General features: G+C 40.8%; 1 protein-coding gene and 1 long non-coding RNA gene across 3 annotated transcripts in view; both read left to right on the top strand.

Moving 5' to 3' along the window:
* LOC139609600 (NACHT, LRR and PYD domains-containing protein 12-like) overlaps nucleotides 1-7,795 on the top strand; it is a 144,710-nt gene that overhangs the window by 75,399 nt on the left and 61,516 nt on the right. The window lies entirely within an intron of this gene.
* Nucleotides 255-1,585, top strand: LOC139609669 (uncharacterized). Its single transcript, XR_011685295.1, has 3 exons — nucleotides 255-494; nucleotides 976-1,017; nucleotides 1,354-1,585. It is a non-coding gene; the product is annotated as an uncharacterized lncRNA (long non-coding RNA).

The following is a 7,795-nucleotide window of genomic DNA, read 5'->3' as shown; positions in this document are numbered from 1 at the left end:
AGAATCTCTCCTTTTAGCCAGAAGATCCCATTGACTTTAAATTTTATACTTTTATACAATAAGTAAGTAAGGTTTTAACCTGATCTGACTCTTTGCCCTTTACCAAACTGGTTTCTCAAAGGATTACGAGCTTGTGGACGCCTTTCAACATACAACAGGTGGTGTGTTATATCTGCACCATAAACCTGAACACTACTACTCACTCAAAAGTATTGTGAAACAACAATCAAAATCCGCTATCAAGTCAACCCAACTTTAAGGTACTAAGTGTTCCGAACGAGGAATGCAGTTATAATTTCGTGCTACTTAAATTGTCTGAGTGATCATCACTATCTTACTCAAAACTTTTGAATGCACGGAGGCGTGCAACATAATGACGTCAGTGCGTCATTACGTTGGCGGGACCGAACGAGGCAAAATCAAACCAACATGGCGGTCGTGAAGCGAGGGGAGTGCATCGGTTTCTGAAGTTAAGAAAACTTGTAAGTATAAGGGTAAAGTCTTCCAAAACTCACCTGCATGATGTTTAATTGCATAAATACCACAATGAAATCGTACTTTTGTGTTTGTCTGCGGGTTTTTTTTACACATTCAGCGTAACATGTGGTCAAAGTACCGGTCTTTGGCGAGGACGTGTAGCATGAACTGAGTGCAATAATCAAATGACAATTAATATTTTCAGTCGACTGTATTGTTATTCCTTATAAATGTGTTTCTGCTGGTAAAGTTAACATTTGGTTGAAAATAAGTTGGTACGATCCAGTAGAGCCGCCTCCCCCTCCCCCTTGAAGTAAGAAGAAGGGGTGGGTGGGTGTGTGTGTGTGTGTGTGTGGTGTGTGGGGTGGGGGGGTCAAAATGTGTACTTTATTTTGAAAATAAAGCAGTATTCCTGTTCCTTGTTTCTCACGTACCAGTAGCTGTGGTTGAGAGAGAGAAAGAACTAACTGGTGACTACTTAATTGTCTTTCCCTGTAGGCTGAAGTTGGTACCCAGCACAAGGCGTCCTTGGCAAACAAGGTACTGCTTAAGTTCATTTTTAATGTAAAGATGTATCAATTAAATTTAATGTTGATGATAATTGTCTCTGCTTTTAACTGGATTTTTTGGTGAGTCCGATGATGCAGTTTTCTATGTTTAAAGGGATAAAATAAATAACTATGAAGGCAAATGCCATTTGATAAACTATAGGCTATATTGCACAGTTTAGTCTTTTTTGTCAGAAAAATAGCTTAGTCCACAGCATTTAACAAAGATGAATTACTTTATTTATTTATTTAACTAAAATATTCTAATTAGAAATTTGGACTGCATTGTTTGAGTGGTTTCAGAGTACTATTTTATGTCATCCCACAGGATCAAACACCTGAGACCAGTGAAGAGCACTGAGAGCAGTGAATGGCACAGAACCTCTATGGTAAACATTGATCTTGAAAGACACTGAAGACGACTTTTGAGTAATGGAGTGGAAGTGCAAATTGTGTACTGTGTCTGCAGACACCCGGGCACAGTTATTACGGCACTATCGCTTGAAACACAGTCATTATTATAGAGTTAGCCCTCTACCATGTCTCCATGACTCTTGTATTTGTACATTTCTGTCCTTTAATGCCATGAAAATTCATTTGTCACGGGTTTATAGAGATGTGTGTAGGCCCAGTGCAAGTGACAGAGCACAAGCAGAAAGGGCAGCTTTTACCTGTTCTGTGTGTAACTTGAAACAGCCCTTCTCACAAGAAACATTGTTCACTCATTTAAGGGACCATTTAAAAAAACGTGAGATGATAACATGCCCATTTAAAAACTGTAACTACAGCACAAATGTATATTCTTCTTTTAATACACACAAAAGTAGGATACATGCAAATAGCTCAGACTTTAGTGATGAGATAGTTTCAACAGAAAATGCGACTGTAAATGCTGCTGACCTTGATTGTGAAGATATTTCCCTATCCCTACATGCAGACTCATTTGATAATCCTGAGGATGACAGTGTATGTGACTCCAGCCAGTTGAGAGCCCAGTTGTGCCATAATCTCTCCTCATTATTCCTCAAGATGCAAACTGTTCTCTACATTTCTGACATGGCAACTCAGGAAATAGTTGATCATCTCAGTCAGATATTTTGCTTGTCTCAGCCTCTCATCAGGGATACTGTAAGAGAGACACTACAGAGGCATGATATCTCTATTACTGAAGCTACCCTGAATGATTTAGAAAATGAGGTTATGAACACAAATATTTTTGTCAGTGCCACAACTAAAGGGGAGGAGATGTCCACCAAAAAACGAAGAAAAACATTTGTTGAAAAAAAAATCCCTGTTTTGAAGCCAGTGCAGTACGAGTTGGAGCCTGGATGCAGAGTAGCCTATGTCCCTATTCTCCAGGTGATCCAGGAAATGTTTAAACACACAGACATCCTGGAAAGAATAAAGGAAACAAAGATGTCACAAAAAGGCCATTACACGAGCCACCAAGATGGTTTATATTTTCAAAAGAATAATTTGTTGTCTTCCTTAGAACTCTCACTGCCAATTTTATTGCACATTGATGATATTGAAATTGCCAATCCTTTAGGCACTTCAAGAAAAATACATAAACTGTGCTCAGTTTACTGGGTGCTTGCAGATCTACCACTTAAATACAGATCAGCGCTGCATGTTATTCAGCTAGCAGCAATTTGTAAGGTCCCTGATGCCCAGAAGTATGGATACAAAACAGTTCTCCGTCCTTTGTTACAAGACCTTTGCACTCTTGAACAAGACAGTGTATACATCGAGTCTCTTGGCCAGTCAGTTCAAGGTACTGTTCTTTGTGTTGTGTCTGACAACCTGGCAGCACACGCATTAGCAGGCTTCATGCAATCCTTCCGTGCAGGACACATTTGTCGTTTTTGCAATGCCACACGAGACCAGATTCAGTCTCAATTTACAGTCTGAAATTTGTCTGAGGACCAAAGCCAGTCATGACCGTAATTTGCTGGCTGTTATGCAAGGGGATCAGAGTCCCAGTGCAGTTGGTGTCAAAGGGGATTGTGTCTTGAATGAGAGTTTACAGCATTTTCACACAACCACTGGCTTCCCACCTGATATTTTGCATGACCTTTTTGAGGGCATTGTGCCAGTAGAGTTGGCCCTCTGCATTCAGGAGATGATAAGGCTTAAATACTTCACTCTTGAGGGACTAAACAGAAAAATCACGTCATTCCCATACGAAAACTTGGATAAAGTTAACAGACCACGGCCAATTTCAAAGACCTTTGCCAGAAAGCGGTCAATTGGTGAAAATGGTCATGAAAACAGCACATTGCTACGACTACTGCCATTGATGATAGGCCATACAGTTCCTGATGAAGATGGGGCTTGGACTATATTGATGGATTTACAACATCATTACAGTATCAACCACATATTAGAGCTTAATGACAGCTCACCACTCTCTGCGTACCATGTTGAAGGACAACTTCTGTTGACACCTAAGCGCTTCATACAGCTGCACAGAAAGTAATTTATACCTTGTGCTCAAAATAACTACAAAGCAGCTGAATACTGAGTTGACTTTAAGATGAAAGTGATGTTTTATCCAAATCAAATATCTAAATTCTTTCATTCCAAGTTTTTGATTGTGTGAATGGATGTGTAAAGATGATTTTTCAGACTAGGTTATGTTGTTTCATTCCCTACAAAATTTGATAACTGTTCAGTCTTGATTTTCAGCTGATGGCCGTGCCCCCAAAGTTCCTTCTTCGTGTCTACATAGCCACTGATGTGGCTGTGAAAGTGACTTTGAATGAGAGGCCAACATCAGTTGATGAGCTCATCGGCATCTTGAAAGACAAAGTTAAGCCAAGGCTGGACTTTGAATTCACGTTACAGTATGAGGATCCAGACTTCGGAGAAGAGCTCTGCTGTTTGGTTGGCGTAGAAGACCTGCCAGAGAAGAGCATGCTTTGTTAGATCAGGAGGTGATCTAAGTTCATGTGGTAGTTCGGACACAGATATCCTGCCTCATGTGCCTGTAAGCCAACGGCATAAAACATGGCCTGATGTTTTCCCTGTCCCAACTTTTTCGTATGACGTTGAACATGTCTTGCAAGAGGGGAACAGTGTTTTTGAGAGCTCCGGAGAGACACTAAAATTAAACAGAGCACAAAAACACAACATTCTTGAGAGCATGGCTTCCTTAATGTACTCTTTTAAACCATACCCAAGCGACAGGGATGTAGGCATGGCAGCAGAAGCCCTGATTAACGCTCACCCATGTCTGAAAGAGCCGGGGAGTGCAAGTGGGTGGTACGGATGGAAAATTAGCCTGAAATTTAAAATGGGAAACTACCGTACTAGGCTGGCAAGATCTGGATGCAAGGAGGTGTCCATAAATACAGGGAAAAGAAGCAGGAATAATCCTGAGAAAGCACATCCCCACTCGAACATTAAAAAAGCCAGAAGGGCTGAAGTGAACTTTTTACCAAACCTCCCAAGAGGACAAAATGAGGACAGTTTGGAGGAAATGAGAATACAGATGAAAACTGAAGTTGAGAGGGCCGACAGAAACCTACAATCAATTGAGAAACTCATGCAGACAACCTTTGCACTTCGTCGTCAGGAAATTGTTCTGCTCATCTTCAACTATCTTTATTGTACTGGCTATTCATTTTGAAAGGATAGTACACCCATCAAATGTGACTATGAGGTGTTTCCCTTTGGTATTTTACTCAGTCTTTAACATACTTTGTGTGTTATTTTGTAGGTCTGTGCTGAGTTCCACAGGATCACCAATGTAAATTTAAGGAACCAGTTTTATGCTGAACTCGATCGGCACATTCCACGGCTCATAGAACTTTACAGACAGAAGGCAGCTCGTACTGGAAGGGTGGCAGGAGCACTGCAAGACATCCTACAGTATTATGAAATTGAGGTGAGTTGAAAAAAAGCGAAAATGGACTTTGTCCATATTCTATCCACATGGAACAGCTGGCTCCCAGGTTTGTCAGCATTTACTACCACCATCATTAATATATACTACTACTCTAAAAGGAGTCTCACAGTCTTCATTTTGATAAGATACAGAAGAAGAATTTCCAGCAGTTTGAGCCTCCTGCTGTTTGATCCTCTCCAACATGTGTTTCTGACTGTCTCTTGTTTAGTCTCTTCCCTGACATGTGAACATCTGTCAGATTTATTCATCTAACATATCACAGACTGTGAAACTGTGAAAGACTCTAAACTCAACATACAGGAAGGAAGCTTTAAGGATTGTGTGTCTTCACAAATGATGAAATATTTTCTCTGTATAATGACAAGATAAAGACTCCACTTACTTTTTCTCTGTGGTGACTGTACATCCATGCATACAAGCCTACATCTGAAGAGAGTAATAAACCATCTGTCTTTAAAAGCAGTGTAATGTCTATGTTTGCATGCTGAATGTGAATGTGCCCCCTCCCTCTTTCAGGGTGGAGCCTGGTGGAGTCCAGTGGTTGAGACGAGGTCTGAGGAAGTGTAAGTGTGTTTTTCATTTGATTCATGAAAATGAAACAAAACTCAATCACAACGGATCAATAACTCCACCTGTGTTGTGTCTCGTTGTCTCCATCAGATTCCTGTGAACTCACACTTGACACAAACACAGTGAACACAAAGCTCCAACTGTCTGACGACAACAGGAAGGTGACACATGTGGAGGAGCATCAGTCGTATCCTGATCATCCAGACAGATTTGACCACTGGGCTCAGCTGCTGTGTGGAACTGGTCTGACTGGTCGCTGTTACTGGGAGGTGGAGTGGAGTGGAAGGGTTTATATATCAGTGAGTTACAGAGGAATCAGCAGGAGAGGAAACAGAAAAGACTGTGTGTTTGGAGAGAACCATCAGTCCTGGAGACTGTACTGCTCTGATCAAGTTCACTCTGTCTGTCACAATAAGAGAGAAACATCTGTCTCCTTCTCCGTCTCCTCCTCCTCTGTCCCCAACAGACAGAGGAGAGCAGCAGTGTATGTGGACTGTCCTGCTGGCTCTCTGTCCTTCTACAGAGTCTCCTCTGACTCACTGATCCACCTCCACACCTTCAACACCACCTTCACTCAGCCTCTGTGTCCTGGGTTTGGGTTCTGGTCGTCTGGCTCCTCAGTGTCTCTGTGTTCAGTGTAGTAGAGAGAGTCTCCTCCTGTTAGAGAAACTCTCTCACTGTTGAACAGATCGTTCAGTCTGTACATGTCTCTTTCACTCACTAACATGTTTTCAGATTAATGTACTGAACAAGTTTGTTTATGAACTATTGTAAATGTTACAAATATTATAGGATATATATTTTTGATAATCTGTCATTTATTTATCCTTTCAAATTAAAAGTATCACTTGTGAATGTTTGGTCTTTCTGTGAATCTCAGGACTACTCAACTGAAGAATGGAAAGTTCTAAGACATTAGGTTTTACAGTGACTTGCAGCTTGAAGTGTAGCTCTTGGATTTTTACTTTGAGAGCATGTCTATAGACTAGGGTTGTCACGATACCACAATTTCAGTAGTTGATACCAATACCTGTGATTTTCCACGATTCTCGATACTAATTCGATACCATGATAAAAAAAAAAAAAAAAACAGAACCCATGTACTTTTAAATTCACTAATTTATTGAAAACTGCTTTAAACTGTCAAGTATTTAATACCACTATGAAAACAAGCAATACTGTGCTTTATGGTAATAAATAACAATATTCAACTATTTACATTCAAAAAAGAACAGCAGTGGCATGGAGCCTTCAAGTATATAAAACAAACAATATTCTTCTTATAAATATGCAGATAAATAACTAAACTACAGTGGTGTGGAGCCTGATCTCACATAACTAAACTCTCTAACACCAGGCACTGTTTGCATGTCGGCTTGTTTTTGTCTAGAATTGCTCCATATTCATCCGCCTCGAATGCAAAATATTTCCACTCTTCGTACCTGTGTTGTGCTTCCATTCCCACCTGCTGAAGCCATTGTTACTGTTATCCACAGACTGTATATAAAAGTTGTTAGCTCAGCAGTGTTATCTCACTGCTCTGTGCTGCTCACACGTGTACACTGCCCCCGTCACTTCTGCCAAGAATCGACGCGGCTCGCCGAGGGAAAGTTGAATATTCGGTTCTGACGGGACCAGAAAAAAGAAAGGTATATAGTGTTTTTAGTGGGCAGGAGACCAAGAATTTGATTACACAGTGAGAACTTAAGACAAAAAATGGAAAATAACTGTGGCTGTGTTGATATGAAGTGCCTGGGTACAGAGCTCTCACTGACCTATGAAATTCCACTCAAAGTCTGTGAGGTTCTTCAGAAGAGTGGAGACATGGGGACTGACTGTGACAGACTTCTTCTGGACGACTCTCCCAGTCCTCTTGGAGACGACCTTGCCCCGGCTGGCCTTTGTCCCTCTTTCTGGGTTGATTCCAATGAAGCGCCTGAAAAACACAGCGGTCTGAAATTAGAAGTTGGATAGAAACACAGTCTGTAACTATATGAAGTGGTCAAGAAGTGAGTGTTCAAGCTGCACATGATGCATGTGAAAAGAGAGAGGGTGGCACCACAACAAAAATCTAATTAAAACTTTAACCTTAATACAGACTCCCACATTTCTTGTGTTTGTACGTATTATTGTAGATTTTGATACAGACACTCAATGTGAATGTGAAGAGCAGAGGAGTTAATGTGTTATTACTGAACTCTGACTGTAGACCAACATCATCACATACAATCAAACAGGTGACTGGAATTACCATGATGCTGACATTAATTCAACTCTAACACCACACAAG

The sequence above is a fragment of the Trachinotus anak genome, unplaced genomic scaffold (genome assembly GCF_046630095.1).
Source record: "Trachinotus anak isolate AG129_WGS33_773 ecotype Australia unplaced genomic scaffold, CSIRO_AGI_Tana_v1 ptg000026l, whole genome shotgun sequence".
Classification (NCBI taxonomy): Eukaryota; Metazoa; Chordata; class Actinopteri; order Carangiformes; family Carangidae; genus Trachinotus; species Trachinotus anak.
The sequence above is the reverse complement of the archived record's forward strand: the minus strand, read 5'-3'. Positions and strand labels throughout refer to the sequence as shown.